At 38.3% G+C, this 18,599-nt stretch overlaps 1 pseudogene; it reads right to left on the bottom strand.

The window, feature by feature from the left end:
* Positions 1 to 8,320: 8,320 nt before the first annotated feature.
* LOC145217576 (uncharacterized) lies at positions 8,321 to 9,028 on the bottom strand (annotated as a pseudogene).
* Positions 9,029 to 18,599: the final 9,571 nt, after the last annotated feature.

Raw genomic sequence — 18,599 nt, 5'->3', positions numbered from 1 at the left:
ATACCCGGGGCGAAAAACAATATGTTCCACACACACACTGCGGTTAATGACAGAAAGACAGAAAAAATAAAACTCAAATGGCAAACACCTGGTCTATACATTTTGGTTTCAGGGTTTCTGTAAACAATTTCTAGTTAGATATTGCTATCTCTTACCGTTAAACCTTAATTACAAAGTAAACGACAAATACGGTCAATTATATGTCCGTGAGATTTACCACTTTCGTATTTATTTTTAGCCGATATTACACTTACTGACTTACTAGTACACAGTTAGTCTTCCATCTACGATATTGAGAACGTCGGGGGAAAAAACAAGTTTCTTTAAGTGAGTCAAAGGCATTGTTAAGATTTATGATTTGTTCCCGAACTTTACACGGTGAGATTCGTGTCCTAGATTGATAATACCGGGTCACTGACTCGATGGCCAATGTTTGGCCTTTCAATGATCCCGTTACGCAATTGCTAATTTTCCGATTATTATTGCAATGTACTTTTCTGCGTGACAAACAAAAGAATTGAATTGGATTGAAATTACATCGTATTTGCTAGTAATTGCTGATTTCTATTGATTCGCGCTTTTCCCCACCACAACTTGTGTTGCAATCTATTGGTTTGTGTGACGTAATATTCGACTGCCACTTTTGCTTGATGACGCAACGTGGTTAGTTCTTTTCGTTGCAGACTTCCGTTGAGCAGGGTGCTGCGTGGGTTGTATTAGAAAAGACGTTTGTTGTCGTGTTGACGATTATTGTTAAGTCACTTTATATAAATGTGTTTGTGGACTCCAAAATATGAATTACTATAATAAATGCGAAATTAAGTGCAATGACTTAATATGCCATTTCGCTTTGTATCATTTGCACTGTACATGTAGTTGAATTCAGTTTTTCTTTAAGTTGTATTTGTTTCTTCAGCATTCTTGTACGATACTCACGTGAAAAGCGTGATTTTTTCGATTTTTTTACACTGTCGCTCAACTTAGTTTGGTAACAGTTGTCAAGCTATGAGTTGCATTGCTACATTTAAAGCACACTGTTAATGCCATGCTTTAGGTACAAACCGTTTACTACCGTCCTCTTCGTTCTTCATTCACTCAAGTGTTTGCATAATAACATCTACAATACACCCTATCTGAGTGGACAGCTTGTTGGAGGCCTTTAGGAATCGCGTTTTAATTCTCTTCTCGGGTGACGTTTCGAGCTATAACCGGGGCGCGTTTACGGGACGTTACAACTCGATTTGTACGCACAGAAAACTACAATATCTAACAACCTGTCGAAAATACCATTGTTAGCCGTTTCTGCTGTATGCAACACAATATGATTCGCATCCTTGAACGACAAGAACTGTACGACTGGTAATCTCTTAAATCAGAAGCTTACACTAACTTTTAATTGCCGACTTAATTAAAGCTATTTTACAATTCCTATCTAATTATGAAACGAATACATATATTATGCTAAATAGAGGACCGTATAGTATGCCGTGCATTATAAATGTACAGCTGTAACTATAGCTACAGCAGTATAGGCTATACGCAATTGGTTGCCAAAAAATGACACCGCATACTGATTGGTTAGAAACAATTGAAACGTCGGAAATGACTTCACAATACACGATGCATCAAGCATTTAACACAATTGGAGCGTGCTCTTCGACAGGTTACAATAGTTACAATAGCCGAATTGATCCATTAGCTCTATGACAATCTACTAAAATACAGCGCTGTATTTTCAAATCTTTTTGTGTTAATTTTGTAGTAGAAGATACATTTTTGTAGAAGAAGACTGTATCTGTTGGGTGTTAAAAATTCGACATTTTTTTCCATTTTTGATTAATTACATTAAAAATGACACTGGGATAATGCAACTGATTTTACTGAAAGTTATCGCAAACATTACTTTCAGTTTTTTACTCAATATACGCGTGTTTGATATCCAACAACTTGAAGGTGCAACACTCAGTTTAATCATGTTAATTTTATTTGGCCCACGCGGGAAAATTGCACACCCCTGCTTTAAAGCATTGCTTGTGTCTCAACTAAGTTCAATGTGGGCATGTATAAATCCAGTTTATCGCTTAGCTAGAGAAAATACTCGTCGCAAGCCAGTCATTATCTGAGCACTGTGGCCACTTAAAACGCCTTTCAAGCAACTTTCCGACAATAGTTTTTTTATCCAGCCCGGAAAAGTGCAAATTTGGAGTTTCCAAATTGATTTTCTAGGACATTTCATTGGCAGTAAGTTAAAGCCTTCCAAACGTTCCTGCGCCTTCAAATAGCTTTCGGAGTTTGCAGGTATGGGAAACTTTTGTCACCGTTTCATTCCTGGCTCTGCACAAATAATGCTTCCTATTTATGAGGAAAAATCCTACAATCGTGCTTCGGAAAGACACGTAAGATTCATAGCAAAAACCTCCCAAGCGAATGCCACGCTGTTGCATCATTCCTTGCACCAACTGCTGTGAGTAGCGATGCATCACATCAGCATTCCATCGGGCCTGTTTTTCAGCAATTGATCAATAAAGCTTGGCGCCGATTGGCGGACTTGGATTTTTCGGCACTGGCAGCTGCTTAGGTCGCGCCAGAAGTTGACGCATATCGTAACGCTGTCACTAACCTTAAATCAGAAGACAAACAGATCGATCAATCTGGAACAACCATTCTGTGTGACGTTTCCACTTTGTCCCAACATCATGGCAACGCAAAGTTTTTGACATGTGACACGGTCTTTTGCGCTCGTCTATAGGGTGCACACGCAAACTTGTCGCTTCAAAGTTTGTATGACACGGCTTAAAACGCTAAAAAAACCTCTCGCCAACTACGGGACACGCTTTCAACATCTTAAAGTCGACATTGTTAGACCACTTGCAGCTTCACGGAGAAAAATACACCTCCTAGCCTTAGTCGACCGTTTTACTTAGTTGCCGAATGCAATACCCTATATGTGATGATACCACAATAACGGGTTCATGGACATCCGCATTCCATTGAACATCATCATCTTTCTATTTTATCGCCTCATGAAAAGCCCACTCATGGCACGACAACAGGCACGAGATGAGAGGACGAGCTCTCTGCTTGAAATCCGCACAGCCTAAAAGAAAGAACTGTAGTCTTTATCTACTTCAACCAGCAGCCTTCCTGACGGTTTTATTCGCTCAGAGCAACAAAAACTTTTACCCCTAGCGTTTTTAACACTGCTGTTGTCGGCTACAGTGCACAAACTTCAATTTCACCTCAAGTTCCTTTCCATACCACGATCCCAGCAGCATTGGCCTCAAATCCGTACGTTTTCTTTAGGGGGTTCGAACCCAGGACACCCCCGGGCACGAATCCCGATCAGGTTTTTATGTCCGCATATGGGTTAGGCGCTCCAGGCCATTCAGCCAAGTTCCTTCCCGATTCCGTACGTTTTCGTACGAAAGGAGTAACAGTCCCCCTCTTAATGACGCCACCTTACGATGACACTTTCCGCGTGGTAGATCGAGGGCGCAAAAGTTTTATGGTTGCTATTGGAGATAGCAACCAGCTCGTTTTCATCGACAGCGCACTTAACCTGTGTAGGTGGCCCCAACCCTGTTTTATTTTATTTTTGTTCTAGTATGCGGTTTATTTTACAACGTTAAGGAAAATGTGTTACTCGTAAAAAGAACAACAATTAAAGGTCGCTTTTATTTGAAGGACACACCTACCGTTTTAGCTCAAAACTGTTTTCCTAAACATTTTCTCATTTTGCCAACAAAAAATTCTTTCAACCATTTTATATATTTACACCAGAGATAGATAAATTAGAAGAACCGATGTGCTGTAACAACACGTCAAGTTTAACGACACACGTGCTGAGTTAGTTATATCAAGCACAGCTGACGATATAAATTAACAGGTTTGCTATTGCTTTGAAATCTAAAGTAAAGTTTTGTTGCATAAAAGAGAGCTAAGGTGTCAGTTGAAAAACATTATTTGGAAAATAACACTTTCCCGAGTTTTCAAACATGTATTGTTCCAACTCCGACCTCAGTTTCTTTTCTATTTTTTCCTGTGGTTTACAACTTGGTGACCAAATTTGACACTTGGCTTGTTTGCTGCGAAGTGTTTCTAAATCTTGGGCCGTCCTGTCTCGTCCATAGGCATCTACCCGCTTCCAGAAGGTTCTATTAAAGTGGTCGTAAAGTGCAATGTCCTAGAAAAACATAGCGTTCAAGCGTCTCTCTAAGGCAGTGGTCGGCAACCTCGAGGCGGCGGCCCGGTACCGGACCGCGACGAGTTCGTTACCGGGCCGTATACCTTTTCAGGTTAAATGCTTTGAAACGTTTTGCTCATGTATCCCGGAGATGATAAATATTTGATGCGTTTTCATATCTAAATATTTGTTATTTTTTGAAAGCCGGTCTGCGATAAAATTTCAGTTTCGAAAACGGTCCGCAGTATAACAAAGGTTGCCGACCCTTGCTCTAGGGAAAACTAAATCTCAAAAATAACATTGGAAAAGTCCACAATCGCTTCTACGACATTCACTGAACATTTAGATCAACTGTAGGTGCACAACCTGCGGTCGTACGGCTACATGCGGCCGCAGTAACGAGTTTGTGCGGACGTGAACATGTTTACTGAAATATATGGACTGGCGGGCGTGACGTAAACAAAAATCTTTTGCTAAATACTTTGAGTTTCAAACTGCTCTAAGCAGATTTTGTGGCACTTGAAAGATTTTATTATTAGAAATTAATCTGGGCTTTTCAGGTGCTATTAGATGGGATGTATTTGAGATAAACCTATCCTTTTACATCCGTAGAACTAAAACAAAAACAAGCAGAAACTTAGCGGCAGCTGTCGTAGAAAAAATGTTGTGCACCCCTGATTTAGATCTTTGAAACCCTTGTAAATGAAAATTTGAGACTTCACACGTACGATTTTGTACAGTTGCTCAAAACCTTTCTTTCCTGTATTTTTTTTCTTCATATTTTTCAAAGGTATAGTGAAGCTTGTTTGTGTAACCCAAATTATTAAAACGTCCCAATCAAAGCAAAGAAGATCTTGTATCAAAAGGAGGTTTTAAGTTGACATCTTACAGGCTCTCAATAAGCAACAACCCCATAGGCCAATTAGTGAGAAGATTTTTGTGGTCACGTAAAATCAGTGCGTCAAACCCTGTAATTAGTCACGAAATCGACACTTAATATCTTCAGAACCGTTCGTGCCATACTGTGACACACACAAGGTAAAATACCTTAAACAACAGAAAAAAATGCCAGTTTATCAACAATATATTGATATTTGTGTCAGAAACATTAAAATTATTTCCCACAAGAACCGAAACAATCATGCAAATTTATAAAACCCCAGTCGTACATAAAACTATGGACTGGTTTATTAACATTTATGAAACTTAGCAAATAAATAGCCTACCTTGTATTCGTGTGAAAACAGTTTTGTAGTTCTTCGGCATCAAACCTCATGTGTTGAATATTAATTGAATATTAAGATCTCTTCGGCACCATAAACTTGCATTTAAAACGGCCAGGACAACCACGCACAAATCATCCAGGATACATGTGGGTGGCAACTGCACAATAAGTCAATACATGCACACTGTAAAGCTAAGTGTAAAATAATAGAAGTGTAATCATATTTGTTATTAATTTATGTCATCATGCACAAACAGTCCAACAACACAGCAAAACCAGAAGACAACAAAATCCTTGGTTAAAACAGAATCAGTCGGTTTATGTTAAGGAATATATTTCGCCTCATCAGTTCCAGAAAATGTGTGCTAAAACAATCACGGTAAAATAAATTAACTAATTACATGTGGATCGGTTTTATAAGCTTGGTACAGTTAGTGAAACTGAATTAACTATCTCATTTACCTATGTTTGGATTCATGGAGTTCGCAAAATGCGAGTCTTTTGTCGCACTATTCCAAGATATTATAGCTAGTTGCAAAGTTGTGACATCATTTAATTACCTTTGTCACTGTGGGGCCATATACGCGCCTGACCCATATACAGACATAAAAAAACCCTGATCGGGATTCGTCCCCGGGAGAGTCCTGGGTTCGAACCCCGTGAAAAAAAAAAGGAAAAAAAGAAAAAAAAGAAGAAAACGTACGGAATTGGGAAGGAACTTGGCTGAATGTTCTGGCGCGCCTGACTCATATGCAGATACAAAAACCTGATCGGGATTCGTGCCCGGGGTGTCCTGGGTCCGTAAAAAAACGTACGGATTTGAGGTCAATGCTGCTGGGATCGTGGCATGGAAAGGAACTTGAGGTGAAATTGACGTTTATGCACTGTAGCCGATAACAGCAGTGTTAAAAACGCTAGGGGTAAAAGTTTTTGTTGTTCTGAGCGAATAAAATTGTCGGGGAGGCTGCTGGTTGAATTAGATAAAGACTGCAGTTCTTTCTTTTGAGCTGTGCGGATTTCAAGCAGAGAGCTCGTCCTCTCATCTCGTGCCTGCTTGTCGTGCCATGAGTGGGCTTTTCATGTGGCGATAACATGTTGATGTGCAATGGAATGCGGATGTCCATGAACCCGTTATTGTGTTATCATCACATATAGGGAATTGTATTCGGCAACAGAGTAAAACGGTCGACTAAGGCTAGGAGGTGTATTTTTCTCCGTGAAGCTGCAAGTGGTCTAACAATGTCGACTTTAAGATGTTAAAAGCGTGTCACGTAGCTTGCGAGAGGTGTTTTTTGGTGTTTTCAGCCGTGCCATACTAACTTTGAAGCAACAAGTTTGCGTGTTGACCATATAGACGAGCGCAAAAGACCGTGTCACATGTCAAAAACTTTGCGTTGTCATAATGTTGGGACAAAGTGGAAACATCACAATAAATGGTTGTTCCAGATTGATCGATCTGTTTGTCTTCCAGTTTAAGGCTAATGACAGCGTTACGATATGCTCGAACTTCTGGGGCAACCTGAGCAGCTGCCAGTGCCGATTAATCTAAGCCAGCGGGAGTACGCGTCGGGAACATGGCTTTGTTTACCTTTGATGTGTCGCACATCTATGGTAAACTCAGAAATGGCGGTTAGATGGCGTTGTTGGTGCGCTGACCACAATTTACACATTTTGACGTGCTGACCAAAATTTAACAAAAGCAAAGGTCAAGTCCTGTGATCGGTGTAAGGAGTAAGCAGTGAAGACACGACATAAAAATACATAACGAAAATAACAAATAGCGAGATGCAATGCTAGCAGTTCCCTGTCAAAGGCGCTATATTTCAGTTTTGGCGGTCGCCGGCGTTTGATAAACAATGTGACAAAAGTTTTCCATACCTGCAAACTCATGAAGCTATTTGAGTGCACAGGAACGTTTGGAAGATTTCAACTTGTTGGGAAGGGCTGAGCGCCAGTACTGCCAATGCAATATCCTAGGAAATCGATTTGGAAACTTCAAATTTGCACTTTCCGAAGCTTGATGACAAAACTATGACCGGAAAGGCGTTTTAAATGGCCGTAGTTCTCGGATAATGACTGGCTTGCGACGAGTATTTTATCTAGCTAAGCGATAAACTGGATTTATGCACGCCCACATTGAACTTAGTTGAGGCACGAGCAATGCTTAACAGCAGTGGTGTGCAACTTTCATGGGTGGGCCAAATAAAATTAACATGATTATAGTGCGTACTGCACCTTCAAGCTGTTGACTTTGTTGCGTATCAAACACGCGTATATTGAGTTAAAAACTAAAAGTAAAATTCGCAAAAATTTTCAATAATCAGTTACATTATCCCAATGCGATTTTTAAATTAATTAACCAAAAATAGAAAGAATGTCAAATTTTAAACACCCAGCAGATACAGTCTTCTTCTACAAAAATGTATGGCGCTTAACAGAAAAAGATTTTAATAATACAGCGCTGTATTTTAGTAGATTGTCATAGAGGTAACGGATCAATTCGGTATGAGCTATAGTAAGCTGTTAAAGTGTACGCTCTAATTGTATTGAATACTTGAAGCATCGTGTATTGTCATTTCCGACGTTTGATTGTTTCTGAGATATCTGTTTGCGGTGTTGCTATGGCTGCTATGGCTGGTTACAGGTGTACATTTAAAATGCTAGGTATACGTTACGGTCCTCCGTTTAGCATAATCTATGTATTCGGTTCATAATTAGGTAGGAATTGTAAAATGGCTTTTAGCTGGCTCTTAGAAACTAGTGTAGCTTGTTATTAGCCTCCTATTAAATATATCAAGAGTCACAGAATGCTTGTCGTTCAAGGACGCGGACAGTATAAAGTGTTGCATTTAGACAACAAGCATCATCATCTTAACTCCAATTTGGACAAATAGTAGAAAGTGACTATAGAGGTGCCCTGTCAGAGTCTGACGTCGGCGACAATCAAATGTTCCTGTTTTTCCATACACTTCCGGATGATGTCCAGCGTCGATCCGTCCGTGACACGTGACAGCCATCCAAGATAAGTCAAACGCGGCCGACCACGACCTTTTCGCCCATCCACCTTTCCAGTAAGCACCAGATGTTCCAATTGCTTCTTACGAAGCACGTGGTGGCCGAGAAAATCGAACCTGTCTCATGACGATGGTCCGCATCAATTGTGTTGTTGCTCCAGCCTGCTGTAGCACCGTGTCATTTCGCATCTTCTTCGTCCAGGGTATGCGCATCATTCTTCGCAGAAACCACATTTCCGCTGCTTCCAGACGCTTCTGCATCGTTGGGCTGATTGTCCAACACTCACAGCCATATACGAGAACCGACCACAAGAGTCGAAGTCTTGTTGTAATGCTGATCGAGCGAGAGGTCAGAACGCTTTTCATGTTTTTGTAGGCAGTCTTTGCAATTCCAATGCGCCTGCGGATATCAATGTCGCACTTTCCTGTCGATGTCAAAATGCGGCCCTACTACAGGAATTGGCTAAGCTGTTCCAGCACCTCTCCCTTCACTTTGATGTTGCACGGCGGCGTGACAGGTTTCTTGGAGAAAACCATCACGAAAGATTTTCTTTTGTTAATGGTAAGCCCTTTCATTTCACTTTCCTCGACCGTCTTTTTTATCATGTTCTGCAGCTTCTCTTCTGTGTCGGCGATGAGTACAGTGTCATCGGCGTATCTCAAGTTATTGATATTATTACCCCGCTAATGATGAAACCTTTCAGATCTTTGATGTGGCGCATTATCATTTCCGTGTAAAGGGAGAACAGGTCTGGTGACATGATACACCCTTGCCTCACTCCGCGTTCGATGTTCACATACTCACTCAGCGCACCATCTATCCTCGCTGCTGCCTGCTGGTCCCAGTACAGATTCTTGATCAATTCGATGTCCTTCCCATCGATGTCCAGTGTCTCCAGCATTTCGATCAACGGTACGTGTCTGACCTTATCAAACGCCTTCACATAATCGATGAAACAGGCACAGATATCACGCTGCATTTCAATTGCTCTCTCCGTTATCATCCTCAAAATGAAGATGGCGTTCCGCGTACCCTTATCCGGAGTGAACCTGTACTGCTCTTCGCTGACTTCACCAGTTGTTCTGCCTCGGATGCGGTTAAGTAGGATTCGAAGGGCAAGCTTCGTGAGGTGACTCATGAGGCTGATGGTTCTATGTTCCTCACATTTTGTGGCACCCGGTTTCTTTTGTGAGGTGATGAAAACAGATTTGCACATCTCCGCTGGAAAATGACCTTCATCGTAGATTCGATTCGCTAGCTTTGTTATCGTTTTGACCCCAAAATCGGCAAGAGCTTCGATCATTTCCATTGCGATTCCGTCCGGGCCGGTTGCTTTGCCTATCGATAACCTCTGTATGGGTCGTTCTACTTCATCTTTAAGTATCAGACTTCCTCCGGTCTTCTTCATATTAGGCCGTGGTCTTCTGTCATCAGCAAACAGTTCTCCTATGTACTCCTGCCATCTCTTCAGGATCTGGAGGTTCCAATTTTCTGCCGCCACATTACTTGACGAACTTTTTCATGCATCCGCTGTGGGTTGTTGCATTCCAGGAGCTCAATTTCTCTACATTGGTCACTGAAAAATTTATCTTTTTCTTCTTGACACTTGTTGCGGATTGTTCGATCCAGCCGCCTGTACTCCGATGACCTCCTTTTGAGCTTCCGTCGTTCGTTCATCAGTTCAAGGATTTCCGGTAACATCCAATCATGATTTGCGACACGGGTGACCGATGGTACCACTTTCTCAGCGGCTTTCGTCATTGCATGCGCCAGTACAATAAACTCCTTGTTAAGGCTGTTTTAGGTGTCTTCTCCGTTGTTATTCACTAAACTACTCGGATCATCGTCTGATGTTGACTTCTTACTGTTTCGTCCTTCCATAACATCTTCAGATCGAGCTTTGGAGGCTGCTTCGCTTTGATGATCTTTTTTAGTTTTAGCCTCATGGTAGCTACTAGAAGTACATGGTCAGTATTGCAATCAGCACCCGGGTAGCCTTTCACATACAAGATTGAATTTCGGAATCTTCGGTTGATCGTGATGAAATCAATCTGATTCTTAGTATTGTCATCTGGACTTCTCCATGTCCACAAACGCCTCGGGCTGTGTTTGAACCAAGTATTGGTAATTATCTGATTGTTTTGTTCGCACCACTGCACCAATGTATCGCCTTTACGTCACTGTAGTTTTTTGTGGGTCATATTTGAATTTCATCTTGTAAAGTTCAAGAACAATACCACAATGCCTTTGACACACTTAAAGGAACTGGTTTCTTTTGTGACATTCTTAATATCGTATAGTGTAATATCGGCACATCGGCAGCAAAATAGCATTGAGCGTAGCAAAAAACTGAGGCTGTGGAATATGTAATACATCATTTTACATTGATGATCGTGTTATCTAAAAATCAAAAAATCAAACGCACTTAAAAAGAAAAGTGGTAAATTTAAAGGACATCCTATTTACCAGGTTTTTTTGTTTACTTTGCATTTATAGTTCAACGGTAAGAGTTGAGAATATCTAACTAGCAAGTGTTTGCTGAAAACTCCGAAACCAAAATGGAGAGATCTGGTCACTGCCATTTGAGTTTTATTTTTTCTGTCTTTCTGTCAATAACCGCAGTGTGTGTGTGGAACATATGGTTTTTCACTCCGGCTATTCTACTAAAACAGGGAATCAACAAAGTTGTTGCCCACAACAAAGTCAAATTAAAGGCAAGTCCATCAAAACAATACTACATGGACAAAAACGATCGGTACATAACCGAAGTGAGCAATCTTTATTTCATGTGTTATTACTAATTTAAAAAGATAAAAGTTTAGTTATCTTTTCAAAATCACACGGTCCGTTTTGACATAAAACGTCTAAACAGCATTCGTTTTACGGCAGAAAGTTTTTGCTTCTATGAGTACACCGTTATCGACACAGACCCAAAATACGACTCAGTTGATCGGGAACTGGAAACAATGTCACAAACCTGTTTTTAATTTTGTGTTCGTGAAAACTCACAAAACTGGTTCAACCACTACTTCAGTTTTACTCAAATGATTCATGTTGAAACATAACTTGATTCAGGTAAGACTTTGACATTGAAAACACGTTAAAATGATATAGCATTTTTATGTGACATTTAATGTTGTACGAAGAAATATTTCCCAATCAAATGCGAGTTTCGGGCTGGGACATAACTTCATGGGTCTGTGTTAGTATCCACTAAACGCAGGGGTCACCACACTTTTTCACAGCGGGCCAGATAACTTTAATAATTCCGCGCGTAGGCCACTTGGCTCACAAGGCCAAGGGCTCATGTGTTTCCACAATCTTTTTGGTATTGATATGGTGCCAATGGTAATTGTAAAATTATGATGAATATGAAAGTGTCTCCGTTTCCAACTGTTCACCTTTATTGTATCGCAAGTTGTTAAAGGATGCAATTGTTCGTTCACAATTACTTTTCTTTGCTCTTTCGGGGATGTAATAATGGAAGCATTCAATGAATCATGCTTATCTTGCTTGACCAGGTGTAATTATTGCTAGAATTCATTTTGCAGCTTTGCGCAATCATTAACGTATTTGCAAAATGTTCAATATGTTTTGCTGTGCAAAAATACTGTTAGCTGGCCGAATAAAATTACGCCGAGGACCGGATCCGACCCGCATGTCATAGTTTGCTGAGCCCTGGCCTAAAGGGTCGTAGTTGGCCTAAAGGGTCGTAACCCGAAAGTAGAAACCCAAAATGTTGCTCAAATTAAATTTCTTAGTTAAGTTCCAGCAAGGTTCGCTTGATATACTCAATATCTGTCTGTTCAAAAGAGTGACGCATTTGACCCTGTAACTTTCAAAAAACAACATATTTTTTTGTTTTTTTACTGTATCCAAGTGCAAATCAACTTAAAATTTGTTGATTTGAGGGACGTATTCGTCAAACATTTTTAGCATAGTGGATAATCAAACCGAAAGAGTGTGTATCACACGGAAAAGCCAACAATCTTTGCCCCCCAAAAATGTATAACTTAAAGTCATTTGATGCGAAACATTCTAAACAATGTAAATACGTATTGCAGTTTTCGACCCGTATGTTTCCTGGTTGTTTTGTGGGTGGTTATCCAGGTCGCTTTAAGTGCAAGTTCTTGCTTCCAAAAGGATCTTCCATTAATGTTGAGCACATGAGGTTTGAAGTAGAAGAAATGAAACAGTGTTTTCATCGCGACACAAGGTTCGTAATGCTTATTGCATGCGTTGCTACGCAACATGCGCATGATTAGCAAAATGCGTTGTGTTCTCAAAAGGTTCGACAAAAAATTTGCTTGTCCATTACAGATATTTAACATTTATTCGCAAACTGTGGGATCAATTTCTCTCGGCATTAAACTTTTTTCCTCACCACGAAAACCGCACGTTTATGTGCGGTAGAATGCCAACAGTTTCACTGATATCTATAAACACTGGATCGCGCTACTGGCCGTCACGGTTGAAAATTGAAGCGTAATGCCGGCTGCAAAAGGAGGCCCCAAAAATGCATTGCGGGCAATGGGGAGAGAGTGGAAAAATGACGATAATTTTTGTTTTAGGCATGTGCATAGCGATTTTTGCAGATATGATTTGCAGATTAATATGACGCATGTATTCCAGTGTGTAATGACCAATAAATATGCGTCGATTGACTGTGATGTATATTAGTGTAGGTGTACTGGATATACGTTATTAAGTTAGTGTTGAAATAAATCTTTACTGAGCAGTAATAAATGTTTTTTTGTGCAATATAAGTAATGTTCGTGCTTTTTTAAGTATTTTGGACTTAAATCCAATAAGATGACTATTTTCTCCACACAAGATGATGTGATACTTTGTATGACATTACCTTGCTTATCCAAACTGCTTGGCTTTGACTGTCATCAAACTCCTGGAATTCTGAGGAACAAGTGGTTTGAGCGTTTTTTTAATTAAAAACACAAAATAATAACATATTATTTCAACTATTATGCTCCAAATATTTTTAGCAGTATTTGATTTGTTTTTCTTGATTGAGTGCATTTGATTTGGGTGTTTATTATCTATTATAAAATTGGTGATAATATAAAATTTTACAATTCTCAATTTCTCATGAAGTTGTTTCTGAACATTTCAGATACAATAGGGTTTATGTTTCTCCAATAAGCAACATTAATTGTCTCAGGAAAAATTCCACTGGAAATGTTTCAGTCTCTTCCCAAACCCTCAAGTTTTATGACACTGCAGGATTACAGTACGACCTTTTTCTGCGCCAAATACACTATGAAGGAATTGGAATCACATAAGATATTTTATTTGTGTATACTGTTTTACTAGCACTGTGTATGTTTTGTAATCATTTCTGAAGCATAGCCTGTAACATGATATGCTGCACATTTTAAATTTAATTAAAAACTTAGATTTTTTTTTATCTGATGAATGCACTATTTGTTATAATGGGATCACCAATAATAGTGATGCATCTGACAATAAATGCAGGATATCTGTATAAACTTGGCTACAAGCAAAATAATGTTGAACCTACTACAACAATCTTTTAAACAGTCACATTTTAGTTCCAAGACTTTGGTGACAATCAAAAACAGCAGTTTGGATCAGCACAAGATGATGTTAAATGAAGTATCACATCATCATGTGTGAAGGAAAGAGCCATTCTTGTTGGATTTGTGTCTTAAATATAGAGGAACGCATGTTAGCTACTCATATTGCACTAAAAAAACATTTATTACAACTCAGTAAAGATTTATTTTAACACTAACTTAAAAACGTTTTAATTCCCAGTACACATACAAACACCTCACAGTCAATCTACGCATATTTATTGGTTATTACACACTGGAATACATGCCTCCTATTAAACTACAAATCATATCTGTAAAAATCGCTATGAATATGCTTAAAACAAAATTTATCGACATTTTTCCACTCTCTCCCCATTGCCCGCAATGCATTTTTGGGGCTTCCTTTTGCAGCCGCCATTACGCTTCAATTTGCTTCAAAAATCACCCAACCGTTCAACGCAGTAGCGCAATCCAGGGTTTATAGAGATCAGTGCAACAGTTTACATCGAACAGGGTAAAAACATGACCACTACTCAGTTTCTATCGAAAGCTGTTGTCATGCTAAACACTTCGGTTCCATTTTATTTCAGGTATGCTTTTTTCGTTTGGTTTTAAGTACGGAAATAATAATCTCAACAAACATACATTAAGTACATTTGGGTTACGATTCAATTTCAATTCATAAAAATATTGAAACATTTCCCTCTTGGGACACAAAGTACATTGTTTGCCAGTTCATCAAAACTTCTGGAACAGAGTAATCAACGAAAATAACTGCACTAAAATTTTTGTTGTTTAGGTTTCGAAATTATCAATCGTATGATTTGAGTATCGATCACATGTTGGAAGATGTCAATAAAATAAACATTCAAATACAACAATTGGATAAAGATATGGATTTGGTAATGTTGCTTGAATATTTGGATGAATCTCTAATACTTTTAAAGGTATTTTATCTAGACATCATATTTTTCAAACCTTTGAATGGTTGTTTTTCTGAATTGTTGTGTTAAATAAATTCTCAATTATTTGTTAATTTTCAATTGTAAAAAAGAGTTATTTTAATTGTCGATGTAGTCAAATTTCTAAATTCTTGCAAAGCTTTACAACAATTTTTAATTGTCTTAGGATCTGCTATGTTTGGATTGGGACGATTTGAGCAAGATTGGTCACAACAACAAACGTTCTTACAATCGAAAGCCTATAATGGACGAAGAAGAGAAGAAAAACTTTGAGCAACTCTACAACGTAGTAAGTATATGCACAAATGAAAGAATATATTTCAATGTGCATGTTTACAGCATTAATCAAATAATGCATCAGAACTTCGACTTAATGCATTTATGGAGTTTAAATAAATATGTGTTTAACAAGCAATTTTTCTCTTTTTTAAGGACATTGCACTTTACAATCACTTTAACAAAACTTTCTGGGAACGGGTTGAGGCGAATGGACGAGACAGAATGGACAAAGATGTGAAGATACTTCGCAGCAAGCAAAATCCTTTCATTGATAAACTACCTCGTAGTGTTTCACCTGAGTGGAAATCGACCATAAGTTCAACCCTAAAAGCTGATTTGCAAAAATACATGTTCGAAAATAATGGAAATTGTATTTACCCGAGGTGGAAAGAGCCTTCGTACATCAAAATAAAATAGTTTACCCTAAACACTTTTTCCCTCATTGAGATACCTATGCATATTGTACACCAGTTTTTGGTTGTTTAATATAATTTTTGTTGTTTACATGATTTTTGTGTTTTACAAGTCATTGTTTTAAAATCTAATAACTCCGTAAATGCAACCCAAGTGCAAAGTGGTTTGATAATTTGTTTGTCTTATTCAAATTTTACCGTTTATTTTTTTTATTTTTTTTACGTGTGAGCCCAAAGTTTCAAATCAGTCACGAATATTGTTCATCTTTGAAAATACACTAAAAAATTCGTGGATGATTTGAAAATCTTTTAAACATCATATCTCGCGTCGGCAAATAAAAATGATAAATACCGGATGGTGTAGCAAAGAGCACGGCCGTCTTTAAAAAAAATATTCTATTAAAAGGCTTGGGATTATTTTGGATGGAAGGTTTTTTTGTAATAAAAATATAAATAAAAGCAATTTTCTTACTTAGATCAGAAATAAAAAACTTATCAATATTTGCGCCCAGCCATTTATCTCTGTCAAATCGCTAATTTATTATTTTGTAAAAAAAACTTCAGCTCTTTTCACCACCTATCGATGCTGAGCAAATCAATTTTTGCTGTCTCTTGAAATAAGAATGTTATACTTATACTTTGAAAATAGATTTAAACTAGTACGTTGTTTGGTAGAGCGCTTTCATTTTTTTGCCGCAGTAGTTCATCCATTTTTGACACTATATGTCAATGATCCTTGAATTCCACAAGCTTACCCACGCCTACTAACCACGAATCACCTAATGTTTTTCATGACCCTAAATGCGTCGTTTTTTCGATTGCATAAGCAGATAAAGTTGAATAATGTGTTGATTTGTACATTGTGCAACCAAAACTTTGAATGCTACCATTTTAGCTTTCATACTTTGCGTAATAAATAAAGGGTTGCTGTCGGACACACTATTTACAATTATAAACCTATTGCTTATTTAGCGATGTATATAAAAAATACTGGCGTAACGACGTGTCAGTCGAAAAGCCTTATTAGGACACTGAGTAGAAAGTAGTGGATAAAATGAAAACTTAAAACTTAAAAATTAAGATTTATTTTCTTGTTTTTAACAAAATTTTGTTTCACTTTCTTGTTATTTAAGATAAAGTGGTTAAACGTTTAAGCGGAGGAAACTTTTGGCTTTGGTTTTTGTATTACAGTTTTTGGATTGTTCTTTATTCTAGTTTAAACCAAGAGTTTTCTATTTTTCATGAAAAAAAATACTTTACGTCAACTGAGCAGCGCTTATTAATGCTTCAACTGATTAAATTTGTTCATGACACATCATTATGACATAAACAACATATTCAATGTGAAACTACAATTTTGTTATTTTTTAGCGTCCTCGAAGGGTCGCCCACATGTGTTTCAATTTCGCGGTACCGATTGTTTTCATTGAGTCGTTTTTTTTTGTTGTTGTTTTTATTAAGCGGTCTGATATTGATAATTGCGTGCGTAAATGGGAGCACATAATCAATTGAAAAACTAGATAACATTGGGCATTTAAATTTATCAAAACGTGCATATATTATACAACCGTAAGTGCTTATACATCGTTTCATAAACCGTATTACAACTGTAGTCATAATTGGTTCCAAACAGGTTCCAAACAACCGGATCTTGTTTTGCACAAAGTCGATATAAAACCGAAGTAGTAAAACCTAAATTGGACCATTTTTACAAAATAGAGAACTTTAACGCGAATTTGATTGGTTATAAAAGTCAGGCAAATTACGTGTTTTTCCTTGTACCTGATGAATTATTTTGTACACAAAAATTGTGTCCATCAGTTCAATAAAGACTATAACGTAACCATGGGTCGGAACAAGTGTTTTTTATAGACTTCGGTTTTGCCTACGTCAGCGTGGTCCAACATTAGGGGCACGCACCAATTGTAGTCCAATTTTTAAATTACAACAATAATTTGTGTTTTGTTTTTACTGTTTCAAAATGTGAAGATTAAACGACACAAAAAACTGCATATTCTCCCATTGTGACGCATGACAAGGTATATGATGTGTTATAAAGGGTTTCTGCGTCAAGAAACCGTTCGGTCATTTTTGCGCCATAGAGTAGAAGCTAAATGTTTTGAATAGTAGCTACTTGGTATATAACAATAAAATATTAAAAGAAACTTATCTATTGATTTGAAACGGTATATGGTCACCCTGATGCTTGTGCCAGAAAAAAGTTTTACCCACAAAAAAACTTTAGGCACTGGACCGTGAAGTAAGTCAACGGTTTTCAATAGCCCGTAAGTAAATAAAGTTGGACCATGCACTGGCCTACGTCAATTGCAGTCAGGCGTAGAGACCACAGGAAACCACGAGACCCACCAAAAGTAATGGTATGTTTTAGTTACTGGACTGTTCTGCAATTGACACAAATCGCAATGACCAAGCGAATGTGCGAATTCGTTGCAACTAGTAAACACCGAAAAAAACCTTTGTGTTTTAAAATGTGCTATCATTCTGATAAAGGCGTCTCTTTTGGGAAGTCGAAACATGGAATAAAAATCTACTGGATGAGTAATACTTGTTAATAAAGTATGCCTGGCAGCAACAGCTTATTTGTAATGCCGAAAGATAATATTTAAAGATTTTTAAAATCTAGCCACTTGGTTCAGTGAGTTATATGACCCTACAGTCTAAGCATAAGCAATCTTATCGTTTCCTCACTTGTTGTAAAAGAATGACAAGAATTTAACGATGGGAGCTTGCTAACGAACCGTCCATGTAACGCCTCGCTACAGTAGCACAAACCAGAGAATGCGTCAAAACGTGAGAAAAAGGGTCAAAGAGTGTGGTAGGGAGTTCAACCCTTTTTGCAAACCGCCTACTCAACAGAAGCAAGGAGTTGGGTTGCACGCGTTTCATTCTGGTTCACTACCTTCCACACACAAACAACACTCTGTTTAC

This window comes from Phallusia mammillata, chromosome 3, assembly GCF_965637545.1.
Source record: "Phallusia mammillata chromosome 3, kaPhaMamm4.hap1.1, whole genome shotgun sequence".
In the NCBI taxonomy this organism is placed as follows: domain Eukaryota; kingdom Metazoa; phylum Chordata; class Ascidiacea; order Phlebobranchia; family Ascidiidae; genus Phallusia; species Phallusia mammillata.
Note: the sequence above shows the minus strand (reverse complement) of the source record. Positions and strands in the feature narration are given on the sequence as shown.